Genomic DNA, 21031 nt, shown 5'->3' with positions numbered 1-21031 from the left:
TTGACGGTGTTCGAGGCGAAAAAATACTTTCTTATAAATAAAGCAGTTGTTAATTCCTCCCACGTACATATTTTTATAGCCTTGCATTTGTGCTCTACTTCTACTTAGCCATTTTGCATTTTCTGTCAGTCTCATGTTTTAGACCACCGCAGGCTTTCCCACCTGCTTTATTTGCTGAATTTTTTCGGCTTGTCTCAATTAAATGCCATATTTACTGAGTTATTCAGGGATTTCTACAACTAGTGTTCTTTTGGACTATTCCATTTTCTGATGGCTCCTTTTTTCATCTATCCATTCGTATTCTATTTTATTCCTTGCCCCTGATTCCTTGAAACTTTTCCTAATGCTCCCTTTGACACTCTCAAATACCTCTGGTACTTTCAATTTGTCGATATCCCATCTTCTCAGTTTGCTACCTTCTTGCAGTTTCTGTGTTTTAATCTACAATTTATAACCAAACAGTTATGATCAGAGTTGTTATCTTCCTCTGGAAAAGTTTAAAATCCAGTTTTCGAAATTCCTTGCCTACCATTGTATAACAATCTGAAACATTCCAGTATTCCCACGTCTATTCCATGTGTCCAAATTTCTTTCATAATTCCAAAACCAAGTTTTGACAGTGATTAAGTTATTCTACAAGGTCCTTTGCGTATCCGACATTACCTCATAAATATAGTAATCTTGTGAAACCTACCCACGACAAAACAGTCTCACCTGGTGTGTAAGGTACATGATGCAGATGAAACATTTATGAAGTCGCAGACGTTCTGCCCACTATGTCATTACAAGGTCGAGGTAAAGATCACAACGTAATGCGATGTATATGCCCCAGAAAACTTCATAAAATATAGAAACTATTGGTGTGTGGTATGTCTTCAAATGTTTTAAACTTGTGTGCGATATTTCATGTTTTCCATTTCAGGAGAATAAATGAGTTTCGATACTGATTTGTTATATTTTTGCCGGTCGGTGTGGCCGAGCGGTTCTAGCTTCAGTCTGGAACCGCACCACCGCTAAGGTCGCAGGTTCGAATCCTGCCTCGGGCATGGATATGTGTTATTTCGTTAGGTTAGTTAGGTTTAAGTAGTTGTAATTTCTAGGGGACTGATGACCTCAGATGTTAAGTCCCGTAGTGCTCAGAGCCATTTGAACCAGTTGTTATATTTTCCCCGAATTGGCATCCTGATAAAACCAATATAAAATTAAAAATTTACTCTGGCAGTTGTAGATTCCCATGAAGAAATGTATCTAGACACGTTGGTAAAACACAACTGTCCAATTCATACGATTTTAAAAATCGGTGTGCTTAAAAAGTTACTGGTAGCGAAAACGTGTTATTTATTACAAGGAAAGTCAGTTCTTGATTTTTTATTTTTAAAAAATAATCAAGACAAATTTTAAAGATATAGAGTTGAAGCAACACCTCCTAACTATTTTGTAATTTTTATGTTTCTAACTAATTGCACGGAAACTGTGTTCTATTTGTGGACATGGCAATGATAAATCAGCCTTTAGCGAAATGGTAGCTGATCATTCTAGCATTTTCGAAATGGCGCTTCAGCAGCTGTCTCACTGGATTTTCAATGTGTGGAGGTGCGCCATCTTACATAAAAATGATCCCGTCCACACATCCATGTGGTGGGAGAGTTGGAACGACGTGGTTAAGCAAAAGACAGTCATAGCGGTTAGCAGTTACGGTACAGGTAACAGGGCCGGATGCATCTGTCTCTTCGAAAAAATGTGGCCCTACAATAAATCATGCCATAAACCCGCACCGCACAGTGATCCTTTCAGGATGAAGTGGTACTGGTTGACTTGAGTGTAGATTTTCCGTTGCCCATATCGATAGTTTTGTGTACTGATATATCCTGCCAGAGGGAAGTGGGCTTCGTCTGTCCACAGAATTTTCCACGGCCAATCATTGTCCACTTCCATGCGAGCCAGATATTCTAAAGCAAAGATCTCTCTTGTTGGAGGGTCAACAGGAAGCAACTCGTGCACAATGGTAATTTTGAATGGATAGCAACGAAGGATGTTTCGTAGGATTTAACGTTACGTGCTCGCGGGTGTGTCCAATGTTCGAGCAATTCTCCGTGCATAACACGTTTGCACATCACCACACGTCTCCTCCTGCATTGCTGGGGCTACTGTTTCCAGTGACGTCAAATCAATTCGTTTCCTCCCTTTACCAGGTAGCACAACCAAAAGATCCCGTCTTTTCGAATCATTTTCTCCAGACCCACGGCAGTTATCGGACCAAGCCCTTTTTGAAACCCTTCAGTGACCGGAACTTCTGCAGTGCGATGTGTGCACAGTCATCATCAAGCAGAGCTCTATCCTATGTTGAGACAAGCATAGCGAACGTCGCAAACGTGAAAGGAGGAAAAGCCGTGTACCCGGAGGTTTTATACCAACTTCAATGGGTCGTGCGCATTACAGGTGGTTTCATTCACGTATTCTGGCACATATAGTGCCATCAACAATTTTCTAACTTTTTCTTCTTCTACCATACGTTTTCCCACTCTTCCTGTAATATTCAGTTGAAAATTGACGTAATTCTGACCGGTGATGTTATTTCTACAGCGTTTCAAAAGTTTAATTATAATCACCCTATATTTTCACGCTCAGACGGAAGCTGCGAACCACCTTGTCAAGTAATACAACAAATACCGAGAAATAAAGAACACCGCTATCACCTCCTCAGTAAAGGCACGTTATTCAGCAGTAGGTTTGGTTTTCCCAGCTGCCGTTGTTTATCTTTGCCGCGAAAGGTAAGGCACTTTGCTCTCCTGCTTGTTTACACACTTCAGCTCGCGCTACTCTCGGTCTAGACATATACGATCTCTCTCTCTTTCTCTCTCTCTCTTCTTTAGCAAAACCTTTCGGCTTATTTTGTACCGTCAGACGTTCAGTTTTGACTCGACTGGCTACAGACACCTCTTACAACCTGGAAACATCTTCCGTTCCTCGATGACTGTCAACTGTCAGGTACAAAGCCGTTCTCAGAAAGGAGATTGCTTTAACTGGGTGCGGTTATTTAGGAGATGGTACTGCATTTGCCATCGTCCACGCATCGTGCAATAAAGATCGGTAGAATTTTGATAAATGATAGAAACTGCGAAGTAGTTAGTGGAATTTCAGGTAACGAACTTAAATATTTTTTTAGTTTAGAGTGGAATGGCTACAGAACAAGGTCGCCAGCTCACGGAGTGAGCGAAAAATATTTTATAGTTGCTAATCAATTCAGTAAAGTATTTATGTAATAACTAATGCAGGACAGTCAGGAAGGAATGGGCAAAATAACATTGATTCGGGCTTAAATTCAATATCACAGTTAACGACATGAAATACACTCCTGGAAATGGAAAAAAGAACACATTGACACCGGTGTGTCAGACCCACCATACTTGCTCCGGACACTGCGAGAGGGCTGTACAAGCAATGATCACACGCACGGCACAGCGGACACACCAGGAACCGCGGTGTTAGCCGTCGAATGGCGCTAGCTGCGCAGCATATGTGCACCGCCGCCGTCAGTGTTAGCCAGTTTGCCGTGGCATACGGAGCACCATCGCAGTCTTTAACACTGGTAGCATGCCGCAACAGCGTGGATGTGAACCGTATGTGCAGTTAACGGACTTTGAGCGAGGGCGTATAGTGGGCATGCGGGAGGCCGGGTGGACGTACCGCCGAATTGCTCAACACGTAGGGCGTGAGGTATCCATAGTACATCGATGTTGTCGCCAGTGGTCGGTGGAAGGTGCACATGCCCGTCGACCTGGGGCCTGACCGCAACGACTCACGGATGCACGCCAAGACCGTAGGATCCTACGCAGTGCCGTAGGGGAACGCATCGCCACTTCCCAGCAAATTAGGGACACTGTTGCTCCTGGGGTATCGGCGAGGACCATTCGCAACCGTCTCCATGAAGCTGGGCTACGGTCCCGCACACCGTTAGGCCGTCTTTCGCTCACGCCCCAACATCGCGCAGCCCGCCTCCAGTGGTGTCGCGACAGGCGTGAATGGAGGGACGAATGGAGACGTGTCGTCTTCAGCGATGAGAGTCGCTTCTGCCTTGGTGCCAATGATGGTCGTATGCGTGTTTGGCGCCGTGCAGGTGAGCGCCACGATCAGGACTGCATACGACCGAGGCACACAGGGCCAACACCCTGCATCATGGTGTGGGGAGCGTTCTCCGATCTCCTACACTGGCCGTACACCTCTGGTGATCGTCGAGGGGACACTGAATAGAGCACGGTACATCCAAACCGTCATCGAACCCATCGTTCTACCATTCCTAGACCGGCAAGGGAACTTGCTGTTCCAACACTGGCCGTACACCTGTGGTGATCGTCGAGGGGACACTGAATAGAGCACGGTACATCCAAACCGTCATCGAACCCATCGTTCTACCATTCCTAGACCGGCAGGGGAACTTGCTGTTCCAACAGAACAATGCACGTCCGCATGTATCCCGTGCCACCCAACGTGCTCTAGAAGGTGTAAGTCAACTACCCTGGCCAGCAAGATCTCCGTATCTGTCCCCCATTGAGCATGTTTGGGACTGGATGAAGCGTCGTCTCACGCGGTCTGCACGCCAGCACGAACGCTGGTCCAACTGAGGCGCCAGGTGGAAATGGCATGGCAAGCCGTTCCACAGGACTACATCCAGCATCTCTACGATCGTCTCCATGGGAGAACAGCAGCGTGCATTGCTTCGAAAGGTGGATATACACTGTACTAGTGCCGACATTGTGCATGCTGTCTATGTGCCTGTGGTTCTGTCAGTGTGATCATGTGATGTATCTTTCCCCAGGAATGTGTCAATAAAGTTTCCCCTTCCTGGGACAATGAATACACGGTGTTCTTATTTCAATTTCCAGGAGTGTAAAAGTGATCATGAAACCAGTAAAGACAATTGCGCTAAGCATATGCATTTGGTTGCTAATAATTTGGCACTCTGTTTGCACAATATATAACATTGTGCACTTTGACATAATGCATACTTTCATATTTCTACTACCGTACTGTAATTGTTCGCAAACATTTTCTATTAAGGAAATTATGTTTTATTTGCATGTAACTATCATTAAATAACTACTGATAACTTTGACATAACACTGTTATATATTTTGGAAATGAGATCAGAAATTACTGATTACGCAAAGAAATTAAATATGGTGATTTACAACAATCTTTAAAATCTCACTGAAATATTAATATTAGTTATTTAAGTGTAGAATCATTACGAAACAATCAGCCTCAGTTGTTTTATCATTACGAAACAATCAGCCTCAGTTTTTTTTTTAAGTTCTGACGACTTCTAACCAATCATACATTTTGCCTAAGTGCATGAACCGTTCCATCTCTTTGTCTGCTGATCCTACCTCCTTAAGAACGACAACATGCTTCTTCGTGACTGGAAACCGACCAATTATCGGCGCCGCAGTAGTACTCAGGTGCAAAGCACCCGGCGTCGCTTCGACAACACCTCTGATTTCATTCACTGCCGCATTTCCTTTACTTTCTCCACGAAATTCAGTACCCTCGCATTGTTATTCATGCACACTGATTCTTTCTTGAAACGGCCCATACATAGACGCTCGTACTTTGCAGGTTACTGAGCACTCTATGTTAAAGCTACAGTAACGTTGCTTTTTTACTGCGGAGTCGCGTAATGCTCTCCGCACCAATGTGCCCCATTACTCCCGGATCTCCGTTTTCTGAACAGTAATTTTCGTACATTCGTCCATACCGATTTGCTCTTCCACGACAACCACCTCATCCTCTCCTCTCAGTTTCTAGGTGAGCACATGTCATCTTATAATCATTGTTGTGGTTATTATGGTTAAGGCTGTACATATTTTGGTGGTCGTTGTTGCTGTGGTGCTAGTTTTCATTGCCTCGGTACCAAACATCAGTGTCACCCACTTTTTTCATATAAGATGTTTTGCACTCTCCGCTCATTAAATAGCCTCGGACACTCCAGGTTAATTTTCCACGCAGAACCGTTTACATGCTCATTTTTGACATCTATCCTTTTACGTACTCCACTTTCCCAAACAATTCCACGCAGTAGCTTTTCATATTTATTTCTTTGCCTGCCGGTTATGGAGAATCTTGCATAAATTTCTGCACCACTTTGTTCTGTTTATCTATAGATTATTATTTCTTCTCAAAACTATTTTAAAATGCCTTCTAAAAGCCGGCAACTTCCCGTAGTGTGGAATACCCAGCTACTCTCGTCCGCGATTAATTTTGATCGCACAATCCTAACCCGAACCTCTTCAGGTAATGCCAATGGGATTATTTTCCTGCATGTGTCCATAAAAATAACAAGCTGGACTCTGCCTTTTGGGTCGAACTTTTCAATTGCGAAATTTGCATGATTAGGATAAGCTCTTACTACAGCAAATGTAGCAGCCAAAATTTTCACATTCTGTTGTTTTCCCATTTGTTCTTTGATTTTATTAGTTTCAGATCTCAAAGTCTTTACTTCTTTATTTTTAAATTCCCCCTTTTTGCGATTCTCAAAAGTTCTAACGTCTGAGATTTACCCTGCACATCAGTGTTAATAGCAGACACGGATTCTTGTAATCTGGTTTCTGTCTCGTTGTGAAGTTTCACGATCTGTCCCTGCAAATCCGTTACAGACGGACCTAATTCTCTACGAATATATCCATATTGATTATTTACTATTTCAATTTCCTGGTCTACTTTCGTCCTTAAATCCACATGAATAGTGTCAAGATTTTCAGCATTGTGCAGTTCTGCTCTTTTTTTTTTTTTATCGCGTACGGGCTTCTTTACAGCCTCTATTTTACTGTCGATTTTACCGTCTAGCTCATTCATTTCCTTAGTTATTTTATCGTTCGTTGTTTGGGTCAGAATTTTTTTGGTTTTCAACAATGTTGGTACCCACCGAACCCATTTTATTATGTAATATCTGACTTGATGTAGATATTTAATTTTTCAAATCATTATTCATCGCAAATAAGATTGTTTCAACTCATTCAAAAAGCCGAACTGCACATCGCACGCCTGATTCAGTGTAGATTTTATTTCGATTTCCGTTTTGATCTCATCTGTATGAGAACTTCTCTTCCGTTCTTACCTGTACCTTGGTAAGAATCGTTGGTCTCCTGTTTTATTGTAATGTTACTTACATCTTCCATGTTTACTGAGCTACCCATTGCATTGTCATTAGTCAGTTCGCTGTCATACAATTCCGGTCCTGCGAGCTCCTCTCAAGCTCCTGTTGATGCCGCTCCTCCTGCATTGTTATTTTCAGAATTTTCACTTTCTCTGTTGTCAACTAACTAATATTAATTTCACGTCTAAAATTTGCAGTGTTTGGTCACGGCACAATCCCTAGATTAAGAAATGTCCTGTCATCACCTATAAGGGATTTACACTTTCGGATAATTAAAGTAATTGATGACGTGCATCGTCTGAGAAAAAGTATCGGCTCCGAAGAACGAATTAAATAAAAGAAAGGCTCAAATGGCTCTGAGCACTATGGGACTCAACGTCTGAGGTCATCAGTCCCCTAGAACTTAGAACTACTTAAACCTAACTAACCTAAGGACGTTACACACATCCATGCCCGAGGCAGGATTCTAACCTGCGACCGTAGCAGACACGCGGTTCCGAACTGAAGCGCCTAGAACTGCTCGGCCAGCGCGGCCGTCTGATAAAAAGAAATATAAAATCAGTTATACCCGAATCGTTGTTGTGTGATTGCTTCAACGCAACAACGATAGAAATAATTTTGAAACATGATGAAATTTGCGAAGTAGCTTGTAGGGTTTCAGATAATGAAGTTAAACAGTTTTTTAATTTAGACTGCAATGGTTATAGAAACTGGTCTGCAGCTCATGTTGTGAGCGAGCACACCATGTTGTTAAATGTTAATCAGTTTCGAAAAATTCTTACGTAATTATTAATTCAAGACGATCAGGTGTGAATCGGCACAATAATACTGACTCAAGCTCAGATTCAAAGTCACAGTCAGCAAAATGAAGTAAATGTAAAACAAAATTGAGCTAAGCACATACACTTGACCGCTAATTGTTCGGCACTCGGTTAGCGTAATAAATAGCTTTATGCAGCCAACTCCACAGCCAGAAATAACGCGTGTTCAAATCTGTTAATCTTAGTGGACACGAAGTTAGAAACGGTAGGCGAATTACGCAGTTTTCTCCACATGGGTTATGGAACAGGCGAGTGACTTCAAGAGCAATGTGAGCTGAAGCTCCATCGTGCATCAGAACAGATGGCGCCATCTCGCTTCTCTGCCGTGGAGCTGAGGTCAAGTGTTGGCTAAGAAGCCCATAGTAACGTGCGCCGTTCACGCTGTGTGTATGACCTTGGTGCTCGGAATCCGATTTATTTCCTGTGCCACTTACCACTATCGACGACTAACGGCAAGTCATGACACTAACATTATTAACAACGGAAATCCTGCAGCGCACAGTCTGAACGTCATTCCTATCAAGCTGAGTGTCTAAACATTAAATAGTTTTCCGTCTTCTCGGGATCAAGGAGGTAAAATTTAGGTACAACCAACCTATAGTTTACATCCCACGTTAAAATTTCTTTGACTACAGATTGTCAAGTGGTTAATTTGTCCATTTGTATTTCCTTTTATTATGTTTAATACCTGTTTTGTTTACTAGTTCTCACACGAATAAAGAAATATTCGGAAATTCAAAAAATCAATTTGTGAAACATTCATTCTATTTCAATTTTTCTCATTTGGTGAGATCGACTGGGCGTGGCGCGACGAAAATGTTATATGCACGCTGTGAAAGCAGAAACTTGTGAACGACAGCAACTTACGACGGTGTTATATTAAATAATTTTGGTACCTTGGTAGCAAACTAGCACATGACTGTTGAAACAAGGAGGACATAATAAGCAAATTACCACAAGCAAAACGGGCATTCCACGTCAAATGAAGTTTGTTAGTATCAAATTTCTAACTCTGAGAAAGAAGATGCCAAGAACTTTTGGAGCACAGGACTGAATGTTAGTCAATCATGGGCTGTGGAGAAACGGGAAAAGATGAAAATAGAAGCCTTTGAGATCTGGTGCCAAATGAAGTCCTAATATTTGGTGGTCTCATGAGATAACGAAAGAGGTGTTTCTCTGCAGAAGCGGCGAAAAGAACAAGAAACGGAAGACAGTGGGAAGAAGAAGGGACAGGACCAGAGGACATGTGTTAAGACGTGAAACGATAACTTCTATCTAGCTAGGTGGAGCTGGAGAGAGTCCAAAACCTTTAGGAGAAAACAAAGACTGGAGTACATACACTAACAGTTTGAGGACGTTAGGAAGTTGGATGCAAGTGCTACGCTGAGATGAAGGTGGTGCCACAAGGGAGGAAATCGTGGCTGGCAGCATCAAACCAGGCAGAAGACTGACGATTCAGTAGTAAAAGTAAATAGAAATAAAGTTGTGTTCCTGATGGTGGCCCGGAAGCTGCCAACCAACTCTGCAGACCATGGTGGTGGACAGGTCTTTTATGCAGGCTAATAATGGTTGTACAAGGGAGCGACTGAAAAGTTCGGAGACTACACTTTGAATATGTTCTGTGAAGGTCAGCATCTGCTTCAATTCCAGGACAGCACTGAAACCGCACCATATCGGTCCTGAAAATCTGATAATAGCACCTAAAGCCACAGTATTTCTCGTCGAACGAGGAAACCCTGAATCTGTTGTTTACTAGAATCACGATTAAATACTAGTTGCGAAAGTGCGTGAATGGAAAATGTCTGAACCTCAGTTTCCAGGAGGGGGCAAGGACCTCCTCTTGACTCGACTTCCGAACACCTATGTGTATATGCTTGTTTTTATCCCCGGTGAAGCCGACGTAAAATATCAATAATGGGAAATTGAAGTCTCGCAAGCGGACGTAGTAAGAGCGCGTGGATAAGAGGTGGCGTAATTTACGTGTTGCGGTACGAATTGCTACGGCGACACTACTGCATTTGCCGAATTAATAAATACAGCTCGTGGACAGTGATTAACGGAAGATACTTAATGAACAGTGATCTTAAGATAACCATTAAAAAATGTTCCAGCAGTGTTGTAGACGGTTAGCACCAACTTGCAACTGAAACAATGGGCACGCGATATGAAAACGAACTGTACCAGAAGAATATTTTAACTGTGAGTGCTTTCAAACTAACTGCAAATTACGAATTAAAAACCAGGTAACAGTTACGATATCATGTTAACAACTGTCAGTGGCTGTGGGCTTCAGCTTACATTAAATCAAATGAGTAGCCAGCGTTTCCCTACTCTGTATATATTTCAGTCTTCAGTTAGTCCATCTACTCCTTTCCCCTCTCTCTACGCCAGTCTCTGTCTATCTCCTCCTGCCCTTCTCTCTGTACATCTGCTCCTTTCCCCTCTCACTATTCACCTATTCACCTTCATCATGGGCGCTGATGACCTCGATGTTGAGCGCCCATAAGCCCCAACCCTCACACACCTTCATCATACATTCTCTTCATCCATCACGCCTCCCCTCTGTCCATTTCCTCAATCTCTTCTAAGTCATTCTCCATTCTCTTCCTCTACCCTCCTTCTGTCTATCTCCCACTTCCTCGAGTCTTCGAATTTCATCCTCCCTCTCTCCCTCTTACCTGCTGTTCCTCCTCTCTCTGTCCACCTCCTACTCCCTCATATGTGAGTTCATCTCCTCTTTCTCCTTCTCTCTCTATATCATCCTCCCCACCTTCTCTCTCCATCAAAATGTTATCACACACATCCCAATACCAGGCTGATGGTCGTTACACCGACAGAATTTCTTTCCATGTAGCACGTAATATGTAAATGAAATTTGATTGAAATGGATACAGAGGTATAGGAGGAGCGTCCCACCTGTGGGCTTGCTAGGGTACTCATTTGTCACATATATTTAACATATTTCTGTGGGGTCCTGTCCACTCATGTAATATAGGGTGCCTAGGATGCTACGTTCTCTGATAGCTATACAACAATTCAAGCACGCCTTATTAATGGAGTTTATTACCGTCGATTGAATTGGCAATACTTAACTTTGCCTTTTCAGAAACAGGCGTCGGAGGGAATTGGTGACATGCAAATAATCAGTGTCCTCCGGTATACACAGTTTCCATACAAGCAAAAATTGAATCTCGTCTAAAGAGTTAGGGTGACGGCTCATCTTCTAGTGAGGCTCTTCTGGTTCGGCCGAGGCTAGCTGGAGCGGCCCTTATATTCTCTTCGTATAGGTGTCTCACCTGTCGTGGTGCGGTCCTAGTCAGCGTTCTATTGGCTGACGTCTTCTCACAGCCTTCCCTACTGTTACGTTCTGGGGCGACTTGCCGGCGCTTGATCGTACGCCGGAACAATTTCAAACAAATTTCTGCACATATTTTAGCTGTAGCTGTAACGAATTTCGTCCTGTAGTTTCGTTTTCATGATGCTCAGCCTTTATGTCGTTATAGCTCCTGAACATTTGTTGTACTGTGATATAGATTGTGGCACAACTTGACAAGAAGAAGGGACGGGTTGGTAGGACATGTTGTGTGGCATCAAGGGATCACAAATTTAGCATTGGAGGGCAGCGTGGAGGGTAAAAATCGTAGAGGGAGACCAAGAGATGAATGCACTAGGCAGATTCAGAAGGATGTGGGTTGCAGTAAGTACTGGGAGATGAAGAGGCTTGCACAGGATAGAGTAGCATGGAGAGCTGCATAAAACCAGTCTCAGGACTGAAGACAACAACAAGAACTGCAGAAAAGTTTTACGAGGAACATGGGGATCAGAATTAAACGGACTGTGTTTTATTACGACGAAATGTGGATTCAAACAAGTTACAATGTGTAGGGTTATCAGAGTTTGCGAAGAGTGTTCAAAATTTGATTAACGTGCTATACAGAGGATAAGTTGTGGTTGTAAAATACCAACACGATTTGTAGAAGAATGGGGAAAGTGGCACAGGCCAACCTTGCGGAAGATCAGATTAGATTCCCGAGTAACGTAGAACCACGTGAGGGCATACTTTTCCCAAGACAAATTTCGGATGATAGTTTGAAGAAAGCAAACTTACCTTGATTTCGTTTGTAGATTTCGAGAAACTATGATAATGTAGATTGGAGTATACTCTACTAAATTTTAAAGGTAGGAGGCACAAGATATAAGGATCTAAAGGTTATTTATATCCTGTGCAGAAGTCATAATGTGTTTGTAATAGTGAGGGACGTGAAAGGGAAGCAGTGGTTGAGAGAGAAGTGAGACAAGGTTGTAGTTTGTCCGCGGTGGTATTCAATCTGTCCATTTAACGAGTTTTGAAGGAAACTAAGGAGAAATTTGGTAAGGGGAATGAAGTTCAGGGAGAAGTAAGAAAGACTTTGCGATTTGCCAATGACGTAATCCTGTCAGAGACGGCTAAGGACTTAGAAGAGCAGGTGGACGGAATGGATAGTGTCTTGGAAACAAATTGTAAGATTAACTCTAATAAAAGTAAATGAAAGGTAATGTAATGTACTCGAACTAAATCAGGCGGTGCTGAGAAAATTAGATTAGAAAACGGCTCGCTAAAATAGCTGAGTTTTGTTGTTTAGGCAGCAATAACTCAAGTCCGAAGTGCGTAATCCCTTAAAATGCAGATTTACAATAGCAAGAAAAAATTTCTGAAAAATAGGAATTTGTTAACGTAAGATATAAATTTAAGTGGCACCAAGTGTTTTCTGAAGGCATTTATCTGGAATGTAGCCTTTTACGGAAGTACGAGCAGCACTTCAGGCAAGAAGGGAACAGAAGCTTTAGAAATGCATTGTTATAGAATATTGCCGAAGCTTTGATGGATAAATCACATAAATAATTACGAAGTAACTATGGGAATTGGGAATCAAAGAAATGTATGGCACAAAGAAGGTATCAGTTCATAGGACATAATCTGGGGTATGAAGAAATCGTCTAGTAAAACTGGAGGGAATATTGGGTAAAATTTTTATTGGAACAATGTGGACATTTACACTAATGAGGTAGAAATGAATGTAGGTTGCAGCAGCTATTCGGAAATAAGGCGACTGCGATAGGATACAGCAGCATGGAGAGCTGCATCATATCGGTCTTCGGACTGAACACCCCAATAACAACAACAAATTACATTCTGAAGAGTTGTCAGTGTGTGCTAAGAGCCGGTCAGTATTTACCTGCTGCGCTGTGCAGAGTATATATACAGACATGTAGAGCGTGACAGCACTGCACTCGTAGGGTACGACTCCCCATCTCTGCTTCTGTGACGTAAAGGCGGCTGTGCTGACACACTTCGCAGGCCTTCAGTTCGCAACGTCGCGTAATACTTGCGTAGATAATACGAAGGCTATCGGCCCGGATCTGGTGGCAACAGGCAGGTAGCTCCACAGCTCACTGAGCGTTGCGAAGCGCCGGAAACCAGCGGTCAGGCGGTGTAACTGAGTGGCGAAAGAGGAGAGATGAGGTTTCGTTCGCAGCGACCGCCGACAGATATTTGTGTCGTTTCCCGGATGTGATCGCCGAACTCATCAGGACACGTGCTGCGGCGACAAGAGCGAGGACGCGACAGCTGCGCGCCAGAGGCAGTTATCGGCTGGTCTCGAGCAAGTCACGCGCCACTTGCGGCCGGGGAGCCCTCGTCACGGCGCACAGCGGGCAGTGTCTGTCAGTGGCGCGAGTACCTCAAAGCCGCTCAGCGCGTCTGACGTCACGCCTCCGCGGCCACCTACTGCAGCCGTCAGCGGGCGACTCGAGAACCTGTTAAGGTTAGCTCGTCTCTAGTACGTACGTGACTTGGACAAAATTATTTTAACATCCTCCTGGTAAATACTTTAACAAGAAATTTTTGGGGCAAATGTTCGAGCGCAGCGAAAATAAACCTCCTTAAAAATTAGACAATTTATTTTTGTTTCACATTTTATAGATAAACGAAGAGTAAGCAGAGGACGAATGGAGTATCGAACTTAGCACCACGATGTTCAGAACGAAATTTTCACTCTGCAGCGGAGTGTGCGCTGATATGAAACTTCTGCCAGGGGCAAGTGCTACACCAAGTGGTAGAGCCCGCGAAAGGCAAAGGCCCCGAGTACGAGTCTTGGTCCGGCACACAGTTTTAATCTGCGAGGAGGTTTCACCAAGATGTCCAGAATTACCAAGAAAATATGTAACTGCCCTAAAGAAATCAGGATGATTAAGGAAATAAAAGAATAACGATAGACATTTGAATACATTAACATCTCATGCTTCCTGTATAAAATTTGCAAATTAGAAACAAAAACTGAGAAACGTACGGTCAAATGATTTGTGGAATGATTTGCCTAAAAGTGAGAAACAAAACTAATTAGAGAAACACTCGACGCCCCTTCGGTTGATGATCGAAATCATGTACATTAACTGTTCTCCTGTAACCATTAAGATTCTAAGATTCTACGCTAAATATTGAACTTAAAACTTTCAATCTGGACCGCGTTACCTGTACTTGTTTTCGATCATCATTCAAACGTGGAGTCAATATTGTCTCTCATTCTTTCGCTTTTTTAGTTCTCCTGGAGAAAGGCAGGCTGCCGGGTGATACAGCCGATCTTGAGCGTAAAGATCCACACGTTTATCAAAAGATTTGTAGAGGCTGATGCTGTTAAGCTGTTTACTTCAGATCTTACCGGTACCGTTGAAGATATCGTAACTCTAGTTTACCCTAAATAACTGGAGAAACGTTCTCACAAAATGACATATAGTCTCTTTTCATTTACAGAGTAATTACAGATATCTGAATTAACTTTTCTTCATCAAATGGAACTATAACAACTTCTGCTGCTGCTACTGTAGTTCTAATGGTTACAAATTCAATGTATTTTCATTCTTCAAAATCAGATTAGTAGTTTCGGACAAATTTCAGTATTGGAAATCATGATTTACCTGTTTTTGCCATCTATTACGGATGTACGTGTTACCAAACTGTGAAACAAATGATGCGCTGTAGTTTCACACAACTAACAGCGTCTACATACTGAATATGAATATGTACATAAAAAATGTATATGTATATAGGGAACCAGAGCACTCCTGTCACACGCTACTGGGGCACTCCTACAATATCACTTTTTAAATTGAAGTGAAGTTACGTGTGTTGCCCACTCTGCACAGTAACAGTGTTTGTGTCTGTTCGTTTCTTCTCGTTCTCGTTGTCAGTGTTTCCAACCTAGGAAACTACATTAGTTTTTTAACTCGTGTATGTGTGCGTCAGTCAGAGAGAGAGAGAGAGAGAGAGAGAGAGAGAGAGAGAGAGAGAGAGAGAGAGAGAGAGAGAGAAGAGAGAGAGAGAGAGAGAGAGAGAGAGAGAGAGAGAGAGAGAGAGAGAGAGAGAGAGAGAGTTAATGTATATATATACGTACGAATTAGAATAATGTAGTTTCAGAGGCTGGCAACAGTCACAACGTGAATTCAAACAAACGAACAGACATAAAAACTGTTACTGTGCAGTGTGAGATACACACATAACTTTAGCGCAATTCACAAAAGTGAAGCGTAAATAATGCGGTGCAAGAAATACTGCAGAAAGACAAAAACTGACAAGTGCATACCTGAATCGAAGTTTTTCGACGTCAGCCGCTGCTAGCAATGAGAGAAGAAGCACTGGTTTGGAGAATGTGTAGAGAAACACCGAAAGTAACTTGCACACAAACTTTATAAATAAAACACTGTTTTAAACCTAAAATAACTATAATAGTACAAACATGTATACTCAATTTGAAGAATAATCACGGAAGACGCTTTATTAGTAAAAGCGAAATATATGCGGTGAAACTGTCTTTAGTTAAATTGCGATAAGCTGAAGACGGAAACCAATAGTAACCGATTTTAACAGTAGCTGCGGAGGGTGGCCAAGAAAACAAACGTACTGTAGAGTAAGATCGAGTTGGTATTCTATCAGGACCTAGCGACATATCTGTTTTGATCTCTTTCAGTTGCTTCCTTACGCCAGGAATGCCTATTACTATCTCCTCCATACGCAACTCTTTGCGATGGTCTAAAGACGATAAATTTGTACAATCTTCCTGAATGAACGATTTCTTAAATACGAAATTTAAAATTTCAGTTTACCATATACTGTGTCTATTACCATACCAAAATGGTCAACGAACGACTGAATAGAAGCTGTCCATTAAGTAAGCGATTTTACGCAGGATCAGTATTTTCTCTGGTTCTCGCCTAAGATTTGACAGTTGTGTTGTATGCTTCGCGCATTGATCTTTTTACAGATGCGTGAAAATCTACTTACTTTTCCTTCTCGCCTTTTTTGCGTTCTCTTTTGAATTGAGAGTGTAACGGCCTTTCCTTTTTCAGCATTTTCCAAATTTTGTTATTAAACCTTGATGGGTCTTTTCTGTCCTTAATTCACATAATCGGTACATTTTTCGGCAGAGTGCGATTTACAGTCAGTTTCAACTTTGCCCCTAAAATCCTCTGCTTTCGTCATATTGGAACTAAATTACGTCCATTCATTGTGTAAATGCGTCTTAGCTGTGCTTATGTGCACTTCTATCAAATGTGCTCTTCTGGCCTTCTTAACTGATTTGTTATCTTTAGTAACCATCGTCGCTATGTCGGCATGATGATCACCAATCCATGTCTGGATACTACACCGTCATACGGTCAGGTACGCTTGTAGCTGCAAGGTCTGTGTTGTTTACAGGGCGTCTTGGCTGTCGAACGTACTGCTCACGTCAGTTTCGGAAAACGTGCACAAAAGTACTTCGCAACACTGCCTTCGTACCGATTGCTATGAATCTGTAGATGTCCCCGTCTACACTTGGTACGTTGATGTCACTTCTAAAAAATACAGCGTGATCTAGGTAATTAAGCTCTACTGAGCTTTAAAACATCCATCGATGAACTTTCTTCCAGCTAGGCCTGAAGTCGCATCCAGATAACTTCAGAGTCGCGCTCAAGGACAACCCCACTAGAGGCAATTTTTTGACCGACTGCAATGAACACTCTCCCTGCTATGACGTCTAATCAGTCCGTTCGATAGACCCCTTGACTCGCTGTATATTTCGGAGCTTTCTACTTCGTGTTTCACCGATCCCTCGATCCCGAAAATTATCTGACTTGTGCTGGGCGAGAGATTCTGAGTAAATGGAAGCTATGTAAGGGGCCATACTGAAGAGTACTCGCTGTAAACCCGAAATGGAATATGAACTGGTGACTTATTTAATTCTTTCAGTTACGTCTCACTGACACGGATGCCTATTTCTGTGTCCCTTCTATTTTGGACCATAATGGTCGCCGACTGACAGAATATAAACTTCAGCCCTTATTGATTTTATCTAGAATCAGCATTTACTCGGGTTCTCGGCATGTTTCCATAACATACGGTGGTAGTAACTGTTGTATGCTCCCCTCATTTTTTTTTATCGACACAAGAATTTTTAGCAACTTTTACCTGCCTATAGTTGCGCGTTCCTTTATGACCCGATTAACAAAAATTGTTTGTTACCTCAGCATTACCTGAATTTTGTCACTGAATTTCGTGGGTGTTTTTCGGAGTTGATTCTCGCACTTCTCCATGGCGTAGCTAAGATCAGACTTCTGTAACTCCACAATTGAAAATTTCTAATCAGTTGACAAACGATCTCCCCACACTTCACGTTTCACATACATTCAGAACTGAGCTACAGACAAAGATATTCACGAAACTCTTTCTAGCGTAATGGTTTACAGTTAAGGAAGTTAGCAGCTATTTAATTTTATAGACGGTACTTTTATTTTGTGCAGTCCTTATCATATCTTTCGTACACCTTCTTTCTTGGCCCACGTTTGCATCCGAGACAGTAAAATTTGTTCGCCTCTTCTAGAAACTGATTCCAAGTATTCTCCCCCGTGTGCTGCGCACATTAATTGGTAGTTTTATCTTTGACTGCTTGCATACTGAAGGAATCAGCTAGCGCGACCTCAGAGTAGCACTTACACCCTATATCCTCAATTATCTGTTGGATGTATTACAATCTCTGTCTTCCCCTGCAGTATTTACTTTGTGCATTTCCAACAACCATGGAACTTATATCGTTCCATTTTTTTCCAGTATGTCTCTCTCCTCGTCGATTCTGAAGGAAATAAATGTACCCATTTTCAGCGCGATTCTATAGCTCCACAAGTCCAACGCCTCCATTCTCCTCTGTTCCGTTTTTCCCAAAGTCCATTTTTCACTGCCATACAGTGCTGTGCTCCACGCGCACATTCTCAGGAAAACCTTCCCCAGACTAAGGTGGAATGTTTAATGCGAGCAGACTTCTCTTGGTCAGGAATGCCATAGTGTTGGTCGACTTTTCGTGTTCTCTAGTCATCGTCTGCCATGCGTCATTTCGCTTCCAAGGTAGCAGAGTCCCTCAATTTTGTCAACTTCATTGTCTCCAAATTTTATATTAAGTTTATAACCAATACCAGTTCATCTCACTGCTTTCGTCTTTCTCGTTTGTATTCTCAGCCCATTTTTGTGTTATCGTTATACTGTTCATTTTATTCAAGAAGTCCAGTAATTCCTCTTCAGTGGCATCGTGGATAGCAATGTCATCTAGAGCTAATCCCTATTATTCTCAGAATTTATAACGTCTTGTACCTGTCTTGACCTGTAAAAAGCGGTCCACCAGTGCTATGAACGTCTCTTACGTCTTCATAAGTCTTCATTCTATTATCAAAAGCAACTTCCTCTCTGCCTATCTGGGTTCTCAGCGCGAGATGCATGTCATTAACAACCACTGTCAGTCAGTGTCCGCTTAGCAGAACTAGTCTTCTGTCGTTCGCAAACCATATCATGCGTATTCGCTGTTCACGGCAAAAGAACTCCCAAATACAGGTACTAACTTATTTCCCCCTAAAGACATAATTTAAATTTCAGTTGTGGCTTTGAGCAACGCAACCATAACCCGCACCTTGTTTTGACCTCTCGTTCGTGCTGTATAGTTCAGCCAGCTTCTCATAAGACACAGAGTTGCCTATCTAGTCCTGTAGGTGTTAGCACACTGTTTAAGAGCTGAAAATACTTTTTTCCGTTCCAAAGTAACAAAAGACTACGTAAGACATACTGCAAGTTGAACGTTAACAGTAATGATAAAAGTTGCGCAGATGAGAGATAGTTGTGCTCCACGTCACGAGCCAATACTGCTTTGCATTTATGCTGTTACACGATACGACACATCCCCTCGATATGTGACAGACTGCAAAGGTTCTGCGAAATATGAAGAGAGATATAAACGTATCTGATGCTATCTCTAGTCTACCTCGTAGACACTGCGCACAGGATATGGAAAAATGTCTGAGTGATTCAGCGTGTTGTACGAGGGTGTGTGGTGACTGCCTGGTTCGAGCTGTTACAACGGTCAAGATAATGTAACATGCTGTGAATCCTGGGGATGGATTGGAATCACGTAGTGAGAGACCTCCATCCATGCCGTAGAGCTCTGCAAGACACATTTTAAAATTCAAATTGTGCTGCATTGCTATAGATGTCTGCCCAAGTGCGAGAATGCATGACACAGACCGGGACGGTCGAATACACTAGAGCGTCATTTGTTAATTTTGACAGAAGTGTACAACTGTGAAAGTTTGAGACATCGTCCATACAGGATGCGTTGCGCTGTTACGCGAGGAGTTAATGTTTTTCTGTACACAGACGTGCTCCGTGTCAGTCGCCTGGCAAAGATACGGCCCTCGTAAACCAGTAACTTGTAAAAGCAACGACCGCCAGCATTACGTTACCGTACGTGACAAGGAATGTATGCGAGCCGCGGTGAGGTGTTCGCTGCTTACAAAAGTAAGGAAGAGTTGAAGTTTAACGTGATGTCAATGACAGGTTCATTACACGCATAATTCAAATTATGACTTATTAAGGGATGAAACCGTCACCGAATCTTTCAAAGGAATAACCGCAGTAATCAAACCCACAGTCAGACCAAATATGAATGGCCGGATGAAGATTTAATCATCCGTACTTCTGGACACGAGGTAGGCTGGAAGCAAAAAGCGGAAGGTGTGTATCATTTATATTACTGTATCCATTGTGGGTCACTCTTATTTGTTATTCCATTGCCCACACTGCGATCTCAATAGCGTAATGTCAGCTGTGACCGAGTAAGGTGGTGCAGTGGTTACCACATTGGACTCGTGTTCGTAACGACGATGGTTCACACCCGCGTCCAGCCAGCCTGATTAAGGTTTCCCATGATTTTCCTAAATCGCTTCAGGAAAATGGCGGGATGGTTCCATTGAAAGAGTACGGCCGACTTCCTTCCCTGTCCATCCCAAAACCTCGCTGTGTGGTCCCCTCCCCAGAGTCCACCAATTTCAGTTATCACAAGGATAGCACAACACAAAGTACCTGCGGAGAGATCTCCGACCAGACCGGGAATCGAATCTGGGCCACTTCCCTTACAAATCCGCGTTTAATGTCAGGATCGCGTCTAGTGTACTAGCAACATACAGTGATCATCGAGAACATGATGACCACCGTGACCAGCGACCTACTATCGATATAAAGCCGTAAAGGCGATGGCAGCATCACATGGCGAAGAATGACTGCTAGTCAGAAATAAGCTCGGTGCATGCAGTCAGCATGTGTAGAGTAGGGAAGGCGCGCGATCTAAGTCCGACCGAGGGTAAATTGGGACAGGCCAGAGTTTCGGCACGAGCATTTCGGAACTGCGACTTATCGGAAGTTCCATGAGTACTGTGGTGAGTCTCGTCAACACGTGGCGAAACCAAGGTAGAACCACTACAAACCTTTTGGGTTTGGGCAGCGACCGCTCTTTACAGATGTCGGACGTCGTAGGCTAGGCAGACTGGTAAAACACGGCGAACTGTGGCGAAACTAACATCAGACTTTAATGGTGGGCAGAGTACAAGTGTGAGAGAGCACACTGTGCACATAACACTCCAATCGACGGGCTTCCGCAACCGACGACCCACCCATGAGCCAATGTTAACACCACGATGTCGACAGATACGATTGGAACAGGCACTGGAC

The 21031-nt window shown here is 42.8% G+C and overlaps 1 protein-coding gene across 1 annotated transcript in view; it reads left to right on the top strand.

Annotated features, from left to right (window-relative positions):
- The first annotated feature begins 13617 nt into the window (after window positions 1-13617).
- The window catches only part of LOC126355953 (arylsulfatase B-like), a 186765-nt gene continuing 179351 nt past the window's right edge, over window positions 13618-21031 (top strand). Inside the window, exon 1 of the mRNA XM_050006542.1 lies at window positions 13618-13778. The gene's annotated coding sequence lies outside the window, so the exon portion shown is untranslated. The remainder of the gene's footprint in view (window positions 13779-21031) is intronic.

Source organism: Schistocerca gregaria, chromosome 3 (assembly GCF_023897955.1).
Source record: "Schistocerca gregaria isolate iqSchGreg1 chromosome 3, iqSchGreg1.2, whole genome shotgun sequence".
Taxonomy (NCBI): Eukaryota; Metazoa; Arthropoda; class Insecta; order Orthoptera; family Acrididae; genus Schistocerca; species Schistocerca gregaria.
This window is presented reverse-complemented; position numbering and strand designations above follow the sequence as displayed.